At 35.6% G+C, this 22,363-nt stretch overlaps 1 protein-coding gene across 13 annotated transcripts in view; it reads left to right on the top strand.

Moving 5' to 3' along the window:
• The window catches only part of LOC127072822 (uncharacterized), a 224,804-nt gene that overhangs the window by 133,662 nt on the left and 68,779 nt on the right, over positions 1-22,363 (top strand). For 9 of the 13 annotated variants that reach the window (XM_051013579.1, XM_051013583.1, XM_051013584.1 and 6 more), the window contains 2 exons: positions 1,268-1,311; positions 21,416-21,540. The exons of 1 other annotated variant lie outside the window; for it this stretch is intronic. The gene's annotated coding sequence lies outside the window, so the exon portion shown is untranslated. The remainder of the gene's footprint in view (positions 1-1,267; positions 1,312-21,415; positions 21,541-22,363) is intronic. 3 more of the 13 variants (XM_051013578.1, XM_051013590.1, XM_051013587.1) reach the window with 2 other exon arrangements.

Consider the following 22,363-nt stretch of genomic DNA (forward strand, 5'->3'; position numbering starts at 1 on the left):
CTTTTGTTGTAATCAACCCTAATCGGCCAGAATAGTCAATGTCGCTCATTAGAAAACAATTTATTTATATCGCAAACATAATTTTCGTCAAATATTAATTCCCAATACAAATATAATGGACTTCCTATTTTCATCAAATATCAATTCTCTATAAGAACACGTTGATCTGGACTCCTTTGAACAAGGTAACTACTCTTGTAATAAAGTTCGGAGAAACTTTAATGACATCTGAATTTTGATAAGATATACATAAGATTTACATTTTGTAATTTATGTTAATATTGTACGAAGAGGAATCAGTAAAAAAATATCGTTTTAATCATTGCAATAAATGCAAGTTCAAATAAATTGATAACATACAAAATAAAAGACTCGATCGTTGATTTTCGAAGATGTCACAAGGTTGAATTGAAAACGTTATCTTTCGTCGACCGCATTAAAGCTCGAATGCTTGCATTGCTAAGTCGGCAAGAAACTCATCTGCCTTCCAATGAGAAATCGAAGACTGCTCTTCGTTGGCCGTGTAATTAAGGACATCGTTAAGTGCGAGAACCCGATTTATCTGTGACGATTACCTTCGAAGTTATCTTCCCCCTTTCTCATCCGTTTTGGTGAGAGGCAAGTCTTCCAGGAGTTTCGATCAGTTCCTTGGTGGGTTTGTTACTTTGCAAGCCGTTGCACCCGTGAGAGGAAGCTCGAATGCGATTATAACGAATTCGTTAGCTAAACTTAGACAAAGTAAGTACTTAAATCTGCTTTCACTAATAATGGAACTAAAAACTGGAGTGTGGAGACTTTGGATAAGAATATGCTCGACATCGTCAAAAATTTATAAGAGATTATTGTGTGATCGATAAAAAATTCTTTCTATTAACTAATACTCCTTGTTGTGGTAATTAATTCAGGAAACGGTGATTTTCTTAACGAAACTACCTGAAAGTTCTTACACTTCAATTAGAGTTTCCAATCCACCGAAGACGAACACTTAATTACTGGCGAACCACAAGACCGATTGTATCTTCTATCGATACTAATTGAATATTCTTCGAATGGTTTAAGTTTAATTAGACATACATAAGCACTTTGAAATAATGATAGGTACATATGCGGTGTCGAACTTGTTTTCTCTCTCTCTCTCTCTCTCTCTCTCTCTCTCTCTCTCTCTCTCTCTCTCTCTCATGTTTTAATAAAATTAATAAAATGTTTCCAAATAAGAATTTCATTGGGATAATACATTATTTACCGTATTGCTCTTTTTTTGTTTCAGGAAAACCACGAGAACAGAAAGTAATCTACCGTCGATATTTATTCGTGAGTTATTTTCTTCTTCTTAATACTTTTTTTTTCAATTTAACTTTTAATTTTAATTTATGGATTATGATTACCATCGTGACATATATTTAATAAAAGGTATATATATATTATTTTGATAAATAAGGTATATTATGCATATCGCGAATAATGCGATTATGAGATTATAAAAAGTAATACGCGAATAATTCGAACGTAATGAGAATGTATTATAAACAAAAATACGTTTCCGCCTTTCTCACTTGGAAAGTTACTCATAAATGTTCACTGTCGGATGTCCTTGGAGAACGGTACGTCGTATAAAAATTTTAATAATGTTTTATTATATTCACATACACACACACGCGCGACGAGTATTCTTTCGGTAAATATAATCATGGCAAATTCGTGTCTACATTAGTATATATTCATTTATCTTTTACACCTGACACGAACACAAATATTATCTAATAGTTTCTTGTCAAAATGAAGTTTCCATAACGCGTCATAAATTTGCATGGAGAATAGAGAATGAATAATACGGTTATTATAAGACCCACCATGTTTTAACGTTAAATTACGTTCAAGAAATTTACGTATTGTAAAATTGCTTAGAGTGGAAAAATGCGTGTTAAAGGTAATAAAAAATATTTCCTAACAAGCGTAGTGTATAATCATATTACAAACTCTCGAATTAATCGTTTATCTACTCAACTTTAAATCTACAACTTTGAAATCGTATTATCGAATTCACGAAAGCGGATCGCAAGTATTCTAATCGTCCAAACGATCTACCTGAAATCTGCGGCACGTTTTGTTCAAAAGCGAAACCATACGAAGTTTATCTAATATACGCACGTGCGCTCGATATTTCTCTAGATTCCGGCATCATGTTCGATAGTTCGCGATGTTAATTCCCGATGGTAGGTAGATAGGTAGTTTGCGTTTCTCAGCCAACGACATTTCTCAAATAACAGATTCCGAAACCTCAGAATGGTAAACAGTGCCCAAAGTAGTTTCATAAGTCAAGAATCCGTGTACCCTCTAGATAGGCACGTGCTTGGAAAAGTCACGTTTTTTTCGCATAGGTTCAACACATTCGCCATAAAAAGCTCGTTACAACGGTACTTGGCAGAGACTACAATCTCCTTCGACGTGGCCATTTGCGACGAGAACATCATTTTCATTTTTTTACCTTCTACTTTCTTTCTCTTTTCTTTCCCTTTACTCTTTCTGTCACGTAACACAACGATAATAATTTTTTTTCTCTCTTTTTTTTTTTAATATTCAACAACGATTATGTCAAAAGTTAATGGATATAATTTTAACGGGACGATGTAGGACAGCGTAACATTGTCATGTTGTCAAAAGGAAGCGATGAATGGTAGAATTCGAAGTGAGGGTGAAAGAAATGGCAAGGTAACGCAAAAGAAAATGAGGAAAAGAAATAGGGTGGAACAAACTCGGCAGGTGGGTTCCGTGCGTGTGACTTAACGCGCGAGGAAGAATTTTTTTTCGAAATACGAAGATTAATCGTGCCAACCTATGGTCCGAAAAAACCTATAGAAGAAAAAGGTGAACGTAGTAGCATTAAAAGTCGGTGAAATAGAAGCAGGGTTTTCGAGTGATAGAGAATTCGGTTCCCACTCGGTATATACATTATAAATCTTCTTCCCTTCTCTTGTTCATTCATCCTCTTCACGATAGTTCGCTTGTACTTGCGTTGAAGTCGTGACGGCTGAGAGATTTCCTCTCTTTTTCTTTTTTATTCTTTCTTTTTTCTTTCTTTTTTTTTTTTGTTTTATCGTGCACGTGGCATTGAATTCCGAAAGATATAAAACATATAACGTCGCTCGGAACGATGCCATTCTGGATGTGCCCTATTTCGCATGAATATCGAACGTAACACCGCGAACTAGACAGAAAATCCGTTAGACTTTTCTCGATTGTGAATTATTACCTATACTATGGAGCCTACGATATTTTTATAGGCGATCGTATTTCGTTAGTTCTATCTTTTCCTTTCTTTTTGTACTTTCCACTGATCTACACCATCATTCTCTCTAGCCGTTTGAAGCTTTTAGCATTCTTATTCACGACACTCTTTACTTCGTTAGACTTTTATGGCACCGTAGTATTCTTTCTCTTTCCTTTTGTCGTAATTCAATCGATCAGTACGAAGGAATTGTATTCTAAAATTTTATTCCCAACATGTTCATGTTTCTTCTTTTCACAATTTTTCTATATCTTTGATCGTACTCGTACTTGATGGAAGAAAGCTTCTTTTTTCTTCTTTTTTTTGCAAGTGGATGTACGTAGAATAACAGAAATTATTTCAACGGAGATTTTCGATTACTTTGCCTTTATCTTTCTATCTCTTATTCTCTCATTTTCACTTATTAGTAGCTCTTTTTCCAACACAGAGGAAAGATTTCTAATAACTTTTTGCTTCCATTTTAGTTATGAATATGCAAACAGTAACTACCGAGCTTCCTTTGGTATTGGATAATTACGCTTTGACGATACACGCTTGCAATCTAATTAGAAAAAGCTTTTTATTATCGTGTCTGTACTATCGTAGATCGACACGCACGACATCGGAACGTTTTTTCTATGACGTTCCTCGAAATATCCATTTTTTTGAAGATCTATCGTTGTATCGTTCGACCGATCGCATACTTTATTTTCAACTTGTAAAGAATTCTAATACGAAGAAGAGCCAATAAAACTACCGTAAATAACATTATTATCTTACTCGATTACAAAGACCTCATGCGAAAATTCTGGAATTTTTCAAACACCCGTGACAACACATAAACGAGCTGCTACTATATCGAATAAATATAAAAGGAAAGGTAAATAATCGGATTGACAGTAGCGATATAGTAGACGACGAGAACGATAAAAAATAATCCCAATAAATTTGTACTGTGGCCACGGTATACCAATTACAGATAGCATCGAAACGAGCGACCGATGTGCATTTTTTAATAATACTTTATTACCTTCGTATACCAAGCTTCTGCGATCCTTTTGGCATGCTGCTGCCAGTCGTAACATCACGTTCGGTTGAAATTAATCTCGCACGCGCTTAGCACAAACAAACCGAGGAGAAAAAAAAGCGAAAAAGAGAGGAAGAGGAGAAAAAAGAGGAAAAAGAGAGAAAGAGGGGAAGAGAGAGAGAGAGGGGGGGGATTAATAATACTCGGTATTCGACTATACCGTAACGAGCGCAGGCGCACTTGCGAGCACACATGATGGGGTTAACTAGAGGGTGTATATGACGGACCGCAATACATATATATATATATACTCACAACGATGACAGTGACAGTAATTCTAGTTCTGGTGGTAGTGACTACGACTGTATATTACATTATTAATAAACTGGATATAAACTCAGTGACAAAATCACACGCAAAATGCAAAATGCAAATGAGACATTAGTCATTCCTTCTTCGTATATAAATCCATTGGTTGTGTATACCACAGATTGTAAATTACAAATGGAGGACACAAAGGATTAAGAGAGAGAAGCACGAACGAGATGGAATTAGCAAGGCAGACGATACGTAGGAAAGATGTGAAAAGATAAAGGATAAGTAAAACTGTGATAGAGAAAGAGGGAGCCCACGTAACTCCTATCGAAACCGGCTATCGACTTACATACCTGCTCGCGCTACGCCCACGCTACGATACGCCTTCGCGTAATCTTCTCTTCTTTTCCGTCGGCCGGAAATAACACCGTCGTGCGGCGAACAAGATTGCCGGATATCGTTCGCCCGGAGATCGTATGAACGATCGATTCGATTTCACTCGTTACACTCAATTTTATTCGTATTTTCACACATTTTTCGATTTTTGAAAAGAAACAGCATAAATGGACTCTTCATCGAGCAACTGTATCAAATTTTTTTACTATTAACAATTTCTCCCGTATATACTATATATAATGAAAGTGATTTAATATATCGAGAATGTTTTTTATGTATATCGGAATTTATTATTTTATTTATTTTATAACATTTTAACAGTTTACATTTTAATAAGCAAAAAAAAAGAAAGGATATTACTATATAGATATACGCATAAGTACTTGATATCATCTATTGTTCCTATAATAATATCATTTGTATTTCGTACGATTCGATTTCTCCATATAGAGATCGTATCTCGACAAAGTTTGACAAGAAAAGCGAAGGATAAATGTCAAGGAAAAACCGTGAGAGATACGATCGAAAACGTATAGTTCACTATCTTCTTTCGACATTTGATCCTACTTTTTGGTAATATCATCGACGGCAACAATATTTTCTCATCCATTTCCAATTTCACATTGTTCGAAAGAAACGAAAAGAATAATACGAGATTGAACAACGTATTACGATCTTTAATATCCTGCTTTTTTTTTTGTCGTGTCTGTTGACTTTAACGAAGAATAAACCGAGCTTGATAAAACTTATCACATTTTTCGCAAAACTATAGATACGTTTATCTAATGACCTGCAATCGAAATTTTTATCATCAGAGCGGTTATCGTGCCATTGTACTTTTTCTTTTTTTATCTTATTACTCTTTAACATCGTGACACAATTTTAAATTAAACCACTTTCATTACTCGAAATATTAAAGAGTTTAAAAAACGTCGTGTAATTCGAATTAAAACAAGAGCATGATCGTCACGATCGCTATCTTGATTTCCGTAACGAGTTTTTTTTTCAACTCTTTCTCAATAAGCCTTCCTTTACCTCAGCCTTGTTATTCGAGGGACTTTGGAAAAGAAGTTTTTCCACCTATGTACCTGTTTTCCGCATCGTTTCTTCTCACTCTTCTCTCGACGGGCTGTAAAAGAGTCCCTGGTGAACACCTTCCTACTTTCTCCACGTAGAATCCCATTTCCGCGTAGAAGGGCTATCTAAAATCGCGATAGTTCGTTTACAGGGACAATTCTGGAAGGAAGGATCGATCCGTCGCATCGATCTAGGACAGTTCGTTCCAGTAGATCGATCCCAAACTCTTCGGGAATGTCGTTTGCTCTAGGGTGGCCAACTCCTCTCTTACTCTGGTCTCTCTCTCTCTCTCTCTCTCTCTCTCACTCTCTCTTTCTTTCTCTCTCTCTTGCATACTACGACAACTTGGTACGAACATTAATCTATGTCTGGCCTATCGAGCACACGTAAGTTGGCATAGACACGCTAGCCAGCAGCGTTATTCTTGCTTCTTCTCTCTTACACTTTCTGTTTCTCTCTCTTTTTCTCTTGCTATAATCCATTTATATATCAAAGATACATAAAATATTTTTTAAAAGAGGATACGAGAAAGCGAGAGAGAATAATGAAACGCGTTTATTTCAAACTTCCATATTTTATTAGAATTAAAGATCATTGAAAGCTTGTTGAACCGAAGTAAACAATGCTGCCTACGGGTCACTTGAGCTTGAATAGCAAACTCCGATTTTTTGTGAGGAATTCGGTAAATGTTTGAATAGCTTTTGGTAATCGCATACACGAGAATGTATAATGGCCAAAAGGTAAAGCTACGATGAATTAAATGCATACATTTACATATACGAATATTTTCGAAAAGTTCTTTTCCTGCCAAAGACCATGGGCCAAGTCCTTCTTTCGCTGACTTACTTTTTTATCTAGAAATTCCAACTTGATGCTTTTATCTGTATCTCTTTTAAATTGCACATCTTGTATATCGTATATCGTCTATTCTCGGCACAAAAAAAAAGAAGAAACGAATGAGATGAAACAAACGGGGACGGGGATGGCAATTTCGACGGATCGAAACTCATCCTCCTATCGGGATTGAATATACCGGGAGAGAGGGAGAGAGAGAGAGAGAGAGAGAGAGAGAGAGAGAGAGAGGACAGAGAAGCGATAAAGAGGTAGAGAGAGATAGAGCGATAGAGGGAAAGAGAGAGAAAGAGAAAGAGAGAGATAGAGAGAAAGAGAGAGAGAGAGAGAGCGGGAGAGAGAAAGCAAGAGGGAAGGGAACGAGAGAGTCATCTGCTAATTGACTGACCGATGGATCTCAATCGATACGATTTTGACAGGCAAGTTACACTCGAGAGAATTATCGCACGTCGAGTTCCATTAGTTTTCAGGCAAAAGCTGACAAATAGATTTCCATAGGAGTGAGGTAATCCAGAGGCGTACAGGGACTGACCCATTCTTCCAAAATTTGCGTTTTCGCATCGTTATCATGAATGCGGAATATAATCCAGGCTATGGGAATCGATTATCGTCGGACGATTTAGAATTCGTGTAACTGCGAATCGTGGGATTAGAGAACAGAAATGACTATAATTCTCCAAGGTTAGAAGAAATGAAAAATCAATTTTTATGCGAACTTTGAAGAGAATAAAATAATTAAAGAAATATAGAAGAAATGTCAAGGTATGGAATAAGATATAAAAAGGAGAGGAGATAAGTAAGATCAAAAAAGAACGATAAGACCGAGAAAAGCATCTTAGAACTCTTAAGGGTGCCGCACTTGCGAGGCTTACCTCTAGTAAGTGACAAAGGGACGAAACAATCGATGATAAGTCGAGTTCTCGAAGAAAAAGTGGATGTATTAGTAAGTAAGAGGAAGGCGTTGAAACGTTTCCGATACGTAATAGCTCAACGCTATCCCTTCGTCTTTCAATTTTATCGTTATTTCCTATATAACAACGATCATGTACACTTATATAACGCATAAGTTTTATATATTGTAGTCTTTTTTCTTTTATTCAATCGCAATCGAAGATAGCCCATTTACGTTTAGAAAGTACCCTTTTTATCTACATTAATTGTAAAGTTCATAATACTCCCAGAAGAATACGCTTTTTATATCTGCCTGGCACACATCGATGTTCCATCGAAAGAGAGAAAGAGAAAAAGAGAAAGAAAGAAGTAAATACGTTTTTCTCTCTTTTTTATCGATAAATGCTAATCGTAGTTTAAGAATCAATATTGAAATAAAAACATTGGATATTTCATTAATGAGTATTATATATTTTTTTCTTTTTTAATAACTATCGTTTTTTTCTAATTTATCGACGAGATGTGGTTAACGTTTTCTTTTATATTTTATTTACATAAGACGTAGTATTAACAATTGTTTGAAAATCGATGATTCGTAAAACGTAAGTGATAAAAAGAAATACTAATATAGAATTTCTTTTGTTCATTAATGAAGGTACATCGTCGATACCGGATGAAAGATAGGGTCCGTGTATAAACGACAGGATGTCGGCTTTGTAGACGAGTTAACGCGCGCGCACGTTTTAAGGACCGACGATGTTCGCTCGACGAATAAATATTAAGGAGCCACGAGCCGCGTGATTCATAGCCCCCGTTGTTTCGTTCGTCGATCTCTCTTCCTACTTGCAGTTAGCTAGCATCACGGATAATGAAGATGCATGGTCTTGCGGAGAACAGGGTGCAACCGCTGCGTCCGAAATTATTTAGATCTGAGATTATTTAGACCCTCACCGACACGATAAACGATATAACCTATTCTCTTTTCTCTTTCGAATCGATTTCTTACGTTTTCGAGATTCTCCAATGAACGGATAATATTTATTTTCGCTATATTATTATTATTATTATTATTATTATTATTATTATTATTATTATTATTATTATTATTATTATTACTATTATTATTATTATTATTATTATTATTCAAAGTACCTCATAAAATAAATTTATCCATTTGCATATATAGGAAAAAATGTTTTTTTATCGAATCTCGTTTAATCGAAAGGAGAAATAATATTCTCTACGAAGATTTTTATGAATCATACGATATTTCTATTCAAAAATGCTGAAGATAAAAACAATTTGAAATTCCATAAGAAGATCGATCGTTATCGATTGAAATAAGCGAAGTAAGAAAACAACGATGGCGAGTTGAAATGATAAAGAAAAAGAAGAAAAAAGAAAATGAAAAAGAAAGATAAAGACGAGAAAGAAGAAAGAGGATATAACGAGACGGAAGGAGGCTGGGAAAAGAAATCTATTGGAGTTCAACGAAGTGGACGCCGCACTGTCTTTCCGATTTATCGGTTATTCGCCTTCTCTCTCTCCATCTAGATCTCCTCTCCCACCCAGACGAATGATCGTTTCTCCCACGGTTGTTCGCGACTTTATGTCGCGTTCACCCTTCCAGTTACGTTCGTAAGAAAGAGGAAAAGAGAGGATAGGGAAGGGTCGTGATCGACGGCAAGGAAACGTGCTAAAGTCTAAAGCCGATGGTTCGTAACGAGCAACGTTCTAAGTAAGGCAAGCGTAAGTGCTTCTTTAAAGCATGTCTCGTAGGTTTGATCTTCGATTAGAGCGCTAACCTTGATCCTAGAATACAGCTCGTGTAACACCCGCTTTCCTATCGATTAAACCTATCGTACCGGTGTATCTAACTATAATAGCAAACATTTTTTTTTCGCTGAACGGTGCCTTAAACGAAACTTTATTTACCCGATAAAAGAGACACGTCGATGCACTCCGATTCACATTGCGCCAGCCTTTGCGCATAACGACGATGTCAATTCGGCTTAATTAAAATGAATTAACGAGAACGAAATTGTTTTATTTCTGAATTAATATAATTAATGATCGATTTAGAGTTATATCAAATAATATAAAATTTCACGAGCTCGTACGAACGACGAAGAACTTAATGATTTTGCGAAAGAATAAACGTTCCGACATCTCACGCAATATCGATCATCACGTAATCTGTTCATTTATTTTTTTCAATTCCAAAGGGTCTACTTGGCGACGATGCGTGATGAAATTAATCTCTCGGGTAATTAGATGAGAAGGTAGATCTGTTTTATTTTTCTTCTTATTAAAGATTCGCAAATCGTAAGAGGGAAGAAAGACCGTAGCATTATTCATATCGTTCGGCGGGGTCATAATTTAAAATTTTCCAATAGCACGTGAAACGTTATCTTGGGTAGATCGTCGCCGGCATAAATCAGACCGCCGCGGCGTAGAAATAGAAGTAGCGTTGGAAGAAGCAGAAGAGTTGGAAAAAAGATGGAAGAAAGGTCGGAGACGGAGAGAGACAAATGTGTCGACTCGATATAAGGGGTATTGCCGATCGTTGCCAGGACTAACGCGAGAGATCCGCAAAGAGAAGAGGAAAAGAGAGAAAGAGAAAGAGAAAGAGAGAGACAAAGAGAGAAAGAGAGAGAGAGAGAGAGAGAGAGAGAGCGGAAGAAGAGCGTGTATGAGGCTGTGCGCATCGTGAAATGCAACGAAGTGTATCGAAGCGTATATGAAACTGCTCGAGTATCGATTTCGAACGTGGTTTCTCTGTAGGTATATAGTACCTATTGATAAAACCGGATCACACGATATGTACCGCTCCAAACTTTTCGTTATGTTCTCAGTAGTGCACGTGTACAAGCGAGAGAGAGAGAGAGAGAGAGAGAGAGAGAGAGAGAGAGAGAGAAGGAGAGAACGGGGATAAACAAAGTGTGGACTTTTACGAGATATATACGTGCACCCAACTGATGCGTATGTTTTTTTGAATTGAGGTTGCGTATCGTCATTGCATGTACCTGCATTTTGTTCTGAAACTAATATTGAATACTTCTTTCTTTCTTGTCTTTTTATTCTTTTCTTCCTGTTTTACTTTTTTCTTTTTTTTCTTTTGTTTTATTTATTTAAATGTGTAACCTAATTGGACGTGTAATCGGTTCGCATGATTCGCTTTTCGAACTTCATAAAGTCACAAAAGAAATGGTCCGATTGTTCTTTATAAAAAATCTATAGGCTCGTTGAATTCGTTCCGTACGAACACATTTTTTATTTAACCAAATAAATTTCGATTCACTAGTTTCGTACGAATAGGCGACATGGAAAATATGTGCCTCTCTATTCTTCACCCATCACGTCACATTCAGTCGTGCATCATATAGCAACCATCACACAACTTTTCTCGCTCGAACGAATTACTATCGTTTGGAATAGATAGTAAATCTTTTCCGTTCAAGAACTTCGGCAATTCTTGTCTATACATATACAGAACACATTTCTTATCAATTGTGTCATTATATAAAGTTAACGATCTCTCGTTGGCCGTAACAATAAAGCTTAACATAACGGAATACTCGCTTCTCTCTCATAATAATTTTTCTTCCACCGTCATCTTCGGAGGAGTCGTTTATATCCTTCGATTTCCCTCGGGCGGAATGCGACCGATGCGATTTCAAAAGGTCACTCTCACAAGGTTGGGTCTCGTTGCCTTCGAGCTTACTCGAGAAGCTATCGATTTTCAATTGCTCGTCTACGAAAAGTTTTCAACGGAAAGTTATTTTTACCGAAAAAATAAAATTTGTATCTCATTTTTGCGAATCACGAGATATCGGCAATGGCAACTAACTTTTGCGAAATATGAAATAAGAATTGATCGCAATGAAGAATAAGATTTTCTGTGGACAAAAATAATTCGTACACATAAGGTAAATGGCAAAGAAAAAGATCTTTAATAAAGGTCAAATGAATTAAGGCAGGTGCAGTTAATGATTGCAATCGTCGTTGACGTTGCAAAAGTAGAAGGAAGGAAAACAGTTCGGTAGAAAGGGAGTGAGGGAAGATGCGATAATGATGACGAAGTAAATTAATTCGAACTCGTCGTAATAACAAAGGAATTCTCTGAGGAAATTGAAACAAAGATTGTCTAATGTAAATAAAGAATATAAGGAAAGGTCTGTCGAAACGATCGTGAATATTCTCATTACAGGATTACCGGCATGCTCTCAGATTACGAGTCGTAAAAGTAATGCGCACGAATTAGGTTTGCGGATTCGTTGAAATGCGAACCGGCTATAAGCGGAATTAGGACACTATTATGTTTCGAAATCAGTTTGCTTTCCAACGAACGAACCTACGACGGGAAGAAAGCAATCGAGATCGTGCTTTGAAACGATAACCATGGAACGGATTTGCTTCTTGATCTGCACCTCTTAATAACCGTACCTATGTCTTAAGTGAAATAAGAGGAGAACCGAGCAAGAGTTATTTGATACGCAAGTTTATTTTTTACGTATTTGTTATTGAAGAAGTATTTATCCTTATCGATAGTTTAGATTATTTTAAAAGAAAATGTATATATAATGTTCGTATTACACATATACATACACATTATATATTTGGGAGAGAGGGAGAGAGAGAGAGAGAGAGAGAGAGAGAGAGAGAAAGAGACACAGTGATCGTTTGTAAACACGATATATTCGTAAAAATAATAATATAAATATTATACTTACAAAGGTATGATATAAATTATATCACAAAGATACATATAGGTATCTACTAGTACTTACATGAATTACTTCAGAAAGGAATTTTTATAACGAACGCCTAGTTTATGAACTACAATCAAGAGACGTAGAAATCGGCTATACATGAAGTAGTAGGAACTTCCTTTATCGTTCTAACTTGGCCGAACTCACAAGTATTTTACACGAAGAAAGTTTCGAGACCGTAAAAGTTTATTCAAATTGCTCACGACACGAAACTCAAGATATCCTTGTAATTACCATTTATTTGATATAAAATCGAGTAGAGAATTTAATATTTCAATTGTCACGTTGCTTACTCGTATAATTTCTTGCGTAAATTCATACGTAATTTCTTGCGTTCATTCATACGACCATTTACCTTGATTGGCTTAATTTATTATTTAATTACTTTCAATGATTTCAGTTAAGAGCGAATGTAATTTATTAAGTAATTAATCACAAACTCTACTCGAAAGAGTTAATTTAGATTTAACTTTGATCCATCCCATAAATGATATTTGGTTAAAGCTTAGTTCGATTTACGATTTACTTTACGGTACAACCACAATCCAAATCCGAATTCGTGAAAATCAAGTCGATTCGGTATCATTAAGCTATTAACAATTGTCCGATCCTTTTATGTACATTATTCGCTCATGAAGGTGACATGTTTGTATTATCTGGTCGTACTATTTGAACTATACAGGATGTATTATCGGATAAAATAGAAGAACGGAGTAATGCAGTTTTTTTGAGTTCTTCGAGAATATAATGGAAACGATCTAAAAATAAATATCCATTTTAGTATCGAGAATGGAATAAGATGAATGAAATGAAAAATTAAAAGGAATATTACTTCATGCGTTCTATTTGATTTTGAGATGATATTTTTATATTATTTTGACAAACTTATGAACTCTACCATCATATTTGTCCTGTAATCTATATTTGATTCACGAAATATCCATTTTCCGTCTGAACGATTATCGAATTAGTATCTATAAAATTGTCATATCAAAGTTATTCTAAAAACTTATATGATATTCGGAATTACAACCATTTACGAGGTCATGCATTCATTCAAAAAAATAACACACAAGAGAGAATAAAATAGTGCTTAAAACGGAAACAGTTATTTATGGAGATAATTCGTTGTGCTTTAATAATTTTAAAGGATAAAATAAATTAAGGAAAACAACGATAGAAATCATATTCTGGTTCTGGTATTTTCGTTCTCTTTTGGCATTGTCTAGGAACTTTTCCAACGTGTATACAAAGTAGGTGACACGAGTAGAAGGAGAGACTGTAAAGAAGAGAAAGAACGTGGCAGGCTTATCCGCGAAAAAGTAGAATGATAAGGTAAGCGTATACGCTCTTCTCACGTAACCTGTCACACCATACAGAAAATATTACTGTTTGGCGACAACGAAAATAAAGAAAATCGAAATTTAACATAGAAACATTTAGTTAATCGAGTATATAAGTTAGAAAAAAAAGACTTAAAATCATTTAATGAATGAATTGAAAATAAAAATTTATCCGTATAGAAAATATATTCTAATCTATTGTAGAGAACGCAATTAAAGAAGCAGAACGTAGAGATATATTATTAATAATAACGCCCTTGTGCCTCCCAGATTATCCCTTTGATCTCGGATTTCGTTTATCTCTCGTCATATATGCACAACAAGGCATCCACACGGTCGCATTTATATACGTATTCATGAATACTTGAGAGTCCGAAGATTACAGGATTCTCAGAATTAGCCGCGCGAGGATACAGGATGCAAAAGCGTTTCTATGCCTTTTCCGACTTCGCATACTGCATACTCAATCGAGTAGTAAGGAGAGTTATACGTAGAGAAGAGCTGTAGAGGAATGAAAATGGTTTCAGTATAGATAAACGTGTGTAGTTCTGGCTTTCTATGTATTTCGCTTACTCTTCTCAACCCTTATCCTTTCTCCCACGCTCTCTTATTGCCCTCCTACTTCCTCTCTCTTGTTCTAAGGTTCATAGATACCTATATAGATACGTACATACATGTGGCTGCCTGTGGTGTACTCGTGCGAAGGGATATTAGCCACGAAGGTATTCCAAACCTATGTATTCGCACCAGAAGCACGATGAAACTGTTCGTATGACACGCAATATTCTCTATCCATGAAATTCGTTCGTGGTTGCGCATATATGTAGGCGATGGCCATACGATTAACATATTACGTATTCTTGCATATGTTGAAAAATGAATGAAAAAAAAATGAAAAGACAAAGACAAAGACAAAGAGAAGATGTTTCAATTTCCTCTCATTTTTCTTATTCCTATTTTTGTCTTTTTCTCTTAATCTCAAATTCCTTTTAATCCCTTCGTTATATCTATACCAATATATTTTTTATCGTCGATATTAATCTCACAGATTGATAATAGTTGATGGAAATAATACTTAATACGGTTTTGTTCTTTCCACAAATCGACTTCGCGCTCAGCTCGGAAGAGGAAATATTTTATTTTGTAAAAAAGAAAAGTTTTACAAATTACGGTATGGTTAGATAGCAAAGTCATTAAGGTCGTGATTACATCAGTCGCGTCGTGGCGATTGTTTGCGAAGGAATAAGAAAAGAGGAAAATGGAAGACCGAAACAAACGATAGAAATCGTAACAGGAATGCACGAGAAACACGAATTATTTCCCGAAAGGATGTCGCTTCCAGAGCTTTGAAGTAATTGGGAAACTTGTAATAGGTGTTGTCACTTGCTATCGTTGTTACCGTTCTCTTTTCTCTCGTTCCACGAACGCTACGTGTTTAATAAGACACGCGTGAGGTGTCGGTTAATTAGAACGAGAAAGTATGTATACTTACTTCTTTCATTCGTTCTCGTTTCTTCGAAAGAGAGAAAGTCGTAGAAAGAAGACACAAATAGAGATAGAACGAAAGGGACTAATACATTTTTCTCTATCTAAGAAAAATTCGTTCGCCAGTAGCGTGTGCGCGCGTTCATATTTTGCGTAATTAAAACGCCAGAACCGAGCGCATATATTTCTATTTTGATTAAAGCCTTGTCAGTGAGATGACGTTCGAGAAAATATTTAATTACTAACAATTTTAATTAAAGTGATTAATTAAATAGATTGTGCGCTGTTAACTGAAATGCTCATTCGCGTTATCGAAATGAAATGCGGACTGTTTTCCATCGACAGATTATAGAGCATTTATTGTCGAATCGTGGACAGAAAGCGACGGCTTTAGCCACGTTTCCTTTTCCCTTCGATTTCTCTCATTTAGAAACTCGATGGGAATTAAAACGAGGTAATAATGAGCAGTCGACGACCGAGCGTTTCTTTCGAGAAAGATTATACGAGAGTACTTTAGAATATTGCGCGTTATATGAACACTTACGAGTCGCTTTACGAAATGAAAGGCAAAAGTGATAAATTTCGTTCTCGAATATTAGTTCTCCTTCACGTTTATTGTTTGGTAGATAGCTAAACGATAAGCTCGTTACTTTTGATATAACGATTAACAACAATATTGTACCGTATCCTTCAATCGACATTTTCGTACTGATTGAAAACACGAAAGTAGCAGAAATTTTCATTCACAGAATATCAGGATGCAGAAATATTTGAAAGAGTAGGAGAAGTGTAAATAGAAGCTGGATACATATAACGGATCGAAACTTCGCAGGGATGAATAATAGTTCGTTCGTTACTGAGTAAGCGACAGATACCGAGTATCTTTCTTCATCCCTACATCCGTGTCAGATTTTAAAGCGTTCGGTTTAATTGATCTTTTGATGTAATAAGTAGGGGAGAGATAGCAAGAGAAAGAGGAAGGGGAAAGAGGTTGAAGCCCATGGAACGCCTCAGATTGAACGCATACGGATTTGCGGCTGGCTGCGACGCCGCATAACACGAATAGAATTATTCATGTCACGTAGTTTGCGTTTTATGCGGAATCGACTCCCCCTTCTCTCTCTGTCTGTCTCTCTCTCTCTCTCTTTCCCCTTTGTACTCTATCCCTATAGGTATATAGATAAAAAAAAAATCGAAAGAGGTGAATTGTGTCCATGAAAAAGGATGCTCAAAACGTCAAATAGGTGGGTGCTTTTTAGTCTGTTAATTCCCGACGAATTTGCAAGGGAACGTTCAAATCGTTGAAATAACTGAAACTGAATCATATTTAGATTCGAGTTATTGTTTAATTCGTCTAGGTATCTAATAACAGAAAAATGTCTGATACATTTTTATATATCCAGGTTAAGAATTTTTATAAGAATTTGTTGAAAGAGGAAAAGAATTTTTTTGTAGATTTTTCTTTAGGAAACGTTTGCTAACGAGGAACATGCGATGCACGTGGTTTAAATCACGGAGTCGGACTACAAAAACGATTATCTCCATACTAACGAACGCTGCTTTCGCGTAGATAGCTCCTCGCTTTCACGGTTAGCAAGTGAAATAGATTATACGAGACTCTTGTGCTATTAGTCGTGTCCTATCAAGAGCTCGATTATTTTCGACATGAACGGCATCGAATTTTTTTTCTTTTTTTTTCTATCTTTTTTCTATTTTTTTTCTTCTTTTTATTTTTAATTTTATTTTTTATTCGCTATCACTCTAGATTAAAAAGTGATAAAAAGGAAATGAGGTAATTTGTACATTACAAATTTTATTACCCCGAAGGTCCTCGATTTTCTGATAGTTATTTAATGTCTTTACGAAATAGCTATCACGACACGACTACCAACATTTAAATTCTATTATACCTAACGAGTTCCCGAAGTTGACATTTTGGTTCTGATTTGTTAAATGATGTAGAGTTATTAAGGAGAGAGAGAAAGAGAGAGAGAGAGAGAGAAATAAATGATGCAACGCATTCGATAAGATATGTAGCTAGTTCGCAATAAAATTTTATGTTCTTTTTTCGAAAGAAAAGAAAATGAAAGATCACTTATTATTTTTTTCTTTTTATCAATTTATCATTTCTGTCTCATTGTTGCTATTTTCACAACAAAAGAAAGAAGGAATCGATTGCTTTTTCTACAAGTGCTCGTCGAACTACTTCACATTCTGTTAGTTTTTTGACCGTAAAAAAGAGAATTCAACGATGTTATTGCCTTTGTACGTTTTATTCGTTTTTTCAACGGAACATGTTGCTACGGTTATCCATGGGTATTGCGTATAAAAGCAATTCTCGCCAACGTATTCGTTCAATGTGCCTCGCCTTGCCTTTTGATCTTTTTTATTAGGAAAAATTACATGGTTTTTATTGAAATATTTCTTTTTATATTATTTCCAATGATGTGTATTAATTACAAATCTCTATTTCATGATATTCGCTGGAGATTCAAATGACGATAAACACGTTTCATTCGTTTCCTAAAATAGATAATAAACGTTTGTAAAACTTTATTGGAATGGACAAAATATAACTGGACGAGAAGTGTTATTTATCGCGATGAAGAATTTTCTTTTTATCGTTATTTACGGATTAATATTTTAATGAACAAAAGTAAATATAATTATAATTATATTGATATAATTATTTATTGAAAATTATTCTTGCTTTGGTATATGCCCTCGATTCTACGTTTTTCTTCATTAAATCGCGATTTGATGTTGTTTAAAAAGAAATAAAAATGATAAGGAAAAATATTTATCACAAGTTCTCGCAAGACTGCGTCGTCTTTATAAACACGTCGTATGCAATGATTCGTCTCGAACGAAATGATTTGTGTATTTCAAAAAGAGCGATATTTACTCTCTGGAATGGAACGAAAGAAATCACTTTTTTTTATTTATTTTTTCTTTTTATCGTTTTTTTTTTTTGCTTCTTCTTCTTCTCTCTCTTGTCTTTTTTTATATTTTTTTCGTGACGTCCTGCATTGAATGAGAGTGCCGTTAAAAATCGCACTGGGAGCCAAATCGACGCTTTCATCAGAGTATAAAGGAGAAAAGAATCGACTCGGGAAAACCAAATCGTACCGTGAATTTCACATTGAACGAACCAAACTAAATGATAAAAACGTGTTACGGCTAGACAATACAAACTTTCGTCCTCTTCTTTTTTATTCTTTCATATTCGTACAGTGAACACACGTATCTTTCCCGCAGTCATAAATCGTAAAGTAAAACAATGTTTCAATTACAATTTACAAATGATTGACGCCATATTTTCATATTCGTTTTATCTTTTTAGCTTTTTTTAATCCTCCTTTTATATCGGAATATTGTTTTCTAAAGAATACAATGAAATAGATTAATAGAAATCGTTCTGAAAAGTGGATATTTTGAAAATACAGTCAAATCCTATATAAAACAAGACGAAATATACTCATTAATGATCTTTAATGATTTTTCAACTTTTACCAGGAGTATTTTGAAAAATTATGACATCTTCGAAAGTATTTCGTGTGGTTTCGAACATAAAAAAAAAATTCGAAAAATATGCTTATAAAATATCTCTAGCGGAAGTATTTAAAAGTGAAAGGCGCTGTCGCATATTCCTCGTTGCTTAGGTCGTGGATAAAAAAAGGGAGTTGATGATGACACGTAGATGTTTTTTACAAGGAGGTCACACGAATGCGAAAGGAGAGACGGCTTCGTTCAACATGCATTTGAATAAAACTGCTGAGATAGTCTGAGGTTAGCGTGACTTATTCCACTTCCTTTTGCTTCTTCTTCGTCTTCTTCTTGCTTTTTTCTATCGTCGTTAAAAAACTGCATGAAACAGTAGACCTATTATTGACATACAACCTAATAGTATACATTGGTTAGCAATTTTTAGCTTACGAGTGACGGAACGAGCAAGAGAGAAAAAGAGAGAGAGAGAGAGAATAGTTCAACGATTTTCGTGGCAAATTACATTGTAAAAGTGAGAATCATACCGAAATTCCAACATGATGAGTCTATGCAAACGCGTGTGGAATATTCGTGTACGTATTCATGTATATCGAGGTGCAAGGAGCTTATTGGACGCAAATCCTCAACATGTAACCCAATTAACCTGCCCGTTGCCACTATGATCTGGTATCGCCATAATTGGCGAAAGACTTCGAATTTCTGTAGTACCTCGTCGTTTCTACTCTCGAAAGTTATTCTCTACATACGCTCTAGTCCGCAACTAATGCCACAATAACGTGTTACGTTAATATAAATGGAAAGAAAAAAAGATCTATATTGAGAGTATATTTGTTTCATCGGGTGAATGAGGGTACTTGGAATGTATGATGATTGCACTTGCAATCTTTTTTACTCATATTTGAAAGATATTGCGTGCAAGCGATCTCATCGTGGGAGTTTTAATTAAGCTAAACTGGACTTTTAAAGTTTGTACCAAACCGTGTACCAAAAAGTTTTGCTTTATTTTTTAACGAAATATAGTTATAACGATCGGCGAATATTGGAAGAGAATTTGTAAATTCGTATGAAGAGTATTAACGGGTCGGATAAGGGCACGGAGAAGTTTCTAATTAAGGAACATAGTTCGTAGATGTATGTACATAGTTTCCTTCGGATAACGTAAGTAGTACGAGTCAATACATAGACTGAGCAGTAATGAAGTTATACGAGAATTTTCATTTTTTATTACCTCTTCCTATTTTATTATAGATTAACGATCCTGTTTAAAATAATTAGATCTACGTAGAAAATTTGATTCTATTCTTTAATCATTTCTATTTATATTTAAAAATTTCTTCTCATAAGATAATTCATCCTAAAAATATTTGCTTATTTTTTTATTTCATCTTTATCGAACTTTGCTTACGTACGAATTATTTTCAAGATTAAATCAATCTGACTACACTAACGACCTATTTTTAATCAGACTGCTCGCATGGTCTCACGTATTAACAAAACATTTTTTTATAACCGGTCTGCGACGTTTGTCGAGGCTGGAAAGAGGGAAGGGTGAAAAAAATGACAGGGGTTCGGGCAGAAGTGGCAGAGAAAATACGTACGAGTTGCGATGATCGCCCGCAATTGCGGCCGCCGACCGCGCACAAGAAGAATTACGTTCGGCCGATAGGTCGACACATTCATACATGCCGAGTATCGTGTAATGAAAAAAAGAGAGATGGACGAAGTAGGTTAGAGATGAATATCGCGAATAGCGGGCGAGCTCGCACGCGTGTCAGAATGAGAGAGAGATAGAGAGAGAGAGCCAAGCGGAAAGAGCGTAGCAAATGAACCATGAAATTAACGAATGGCTCCGAATTCATATCCGCTGAGTTCCATTTTACTGACCAATTAATTATTTAAAATGCCTGCGCTTGGAAACAACAACGAGCCACTGTTGATACTCATATTCGCGTTCGCAAGATGGATGACAATGGTCCACTTTTCTCTCTCCCTCTCTCTTTCTCTCTCACACACACTCTCTCCCTTCGTATCTCTCTTCCTCTCTAGTCACAAGGCTTGGTACTTTCCCGTTTATACTGTTCCAGAGACGAGACTCTCTCGTGTGTCGCGTTCACGTGCTTTGGAATTCGGAAACGAAACGGAGAGATCTCGTTACATGATCAAACTCACGAGAACTATTACACGTCCGATAAAAAAAAAAAAAGAGAGAGAAAAAAAATGAGAGAAAAAAACAAGACAAAAAAGAGACGAGAAAGAAAAAATAACTATGAAATCCTATACCTCGTTCAAACGCAACTCCGAACACGTTTTTCTGAGCGACCTTGTATTTCATTATTTTTTTGTTCGTTTTGCACTTTTTCGTGTTGTTGTTTTTCCTTATCTAAAATTACCATTGTTTGCGATTTCTTTCCGCGACGCATTAAGGCGACCTCTTACTCCCACATTTTAAAAACATAACTGATGAAACCCGTGTGTATAATTTCAGAAGTTACACACGCATAAGCGTAGTCCCAACTTTCGGTCGTGGCAAGTCCGGAACTACAAGTGGATAATGAAAGTGTGCGTGCCCGTCGGAGTATATCATTCTTATCCCACGCAAAAGCTCTAATGGTGAGTAATGCCGAAAGTTCAGTCTCGTGTCTCGGTTTTATGCATTGGGCATACATTTAATCGAAACACAATTTTTATTATAAAAATTACGAAATTATTACGGTTGTATTCGACGTGTTAAAATCGATTTAAAATGCGAGAGGAAAAGAGAAATAGAATATATGTATATTTCTCTCATGTATATGTATGTTATATATATATATAAATAGAGAAAAAGGAAAGGAGAATGTGTTCGCAAAACAATAAATGGACGCGTCAATTTTGCGAGTGTCGACGTTCCATTTTCCATGATTCAGAGCTTAACGGGTGGCAATCTCATATCGACGTTGCAGGTATTCATGTCAAGATCGACATAGCCGATCGCATGATAATTGACACGACTGAGAGCTTTGTAGAGAAAAAGACAGTGCAGAACACTACGGTGAAGCTCTATTTTTGTTTTCCCCGATCAAGCAAAATTACCGACAGATCAAATATTTCACGATGACCTTTGCCGAAATAGCAGAAGGAGAGAATGGACATTTGGACGGGCGATTTTGCTCGTTGTTCACTCGAAAGTTCATCGTTATATCGATATATATACTCATTTTTCGATATCAAAATATTCATCGTAATAATGTCTGTACAATAGGGATTAAAATTAAAAAGACCTCTAAATCGAAGAAGTCTATTTTTAAATATGAATCTCTCTCTCTCTCTCTCTCTCTCTCTCTCTCCCTGTATATATACATATATATCTTTATTTCTCTTTTTTGCACCTTCTTTCTGATATCTTGAAGAGTGCAGAGAATCGTCATTTTTCAGTATAAAACGTGAGCGTTTT

The sequence above is a fragment of the Vespula vulgaris genome, chromosome 2 (assembly GCF_905475345.1).
Source record: "Vespula vulgaris chromosome 2, iyVesVulg1.1, whole genome shotgun sequence".
NCBI lineage: Eukaryota > Metazoa > Arthropoda > Insecta > Hymenoptera > Vespidae > Vespula > Vespula vulgaris.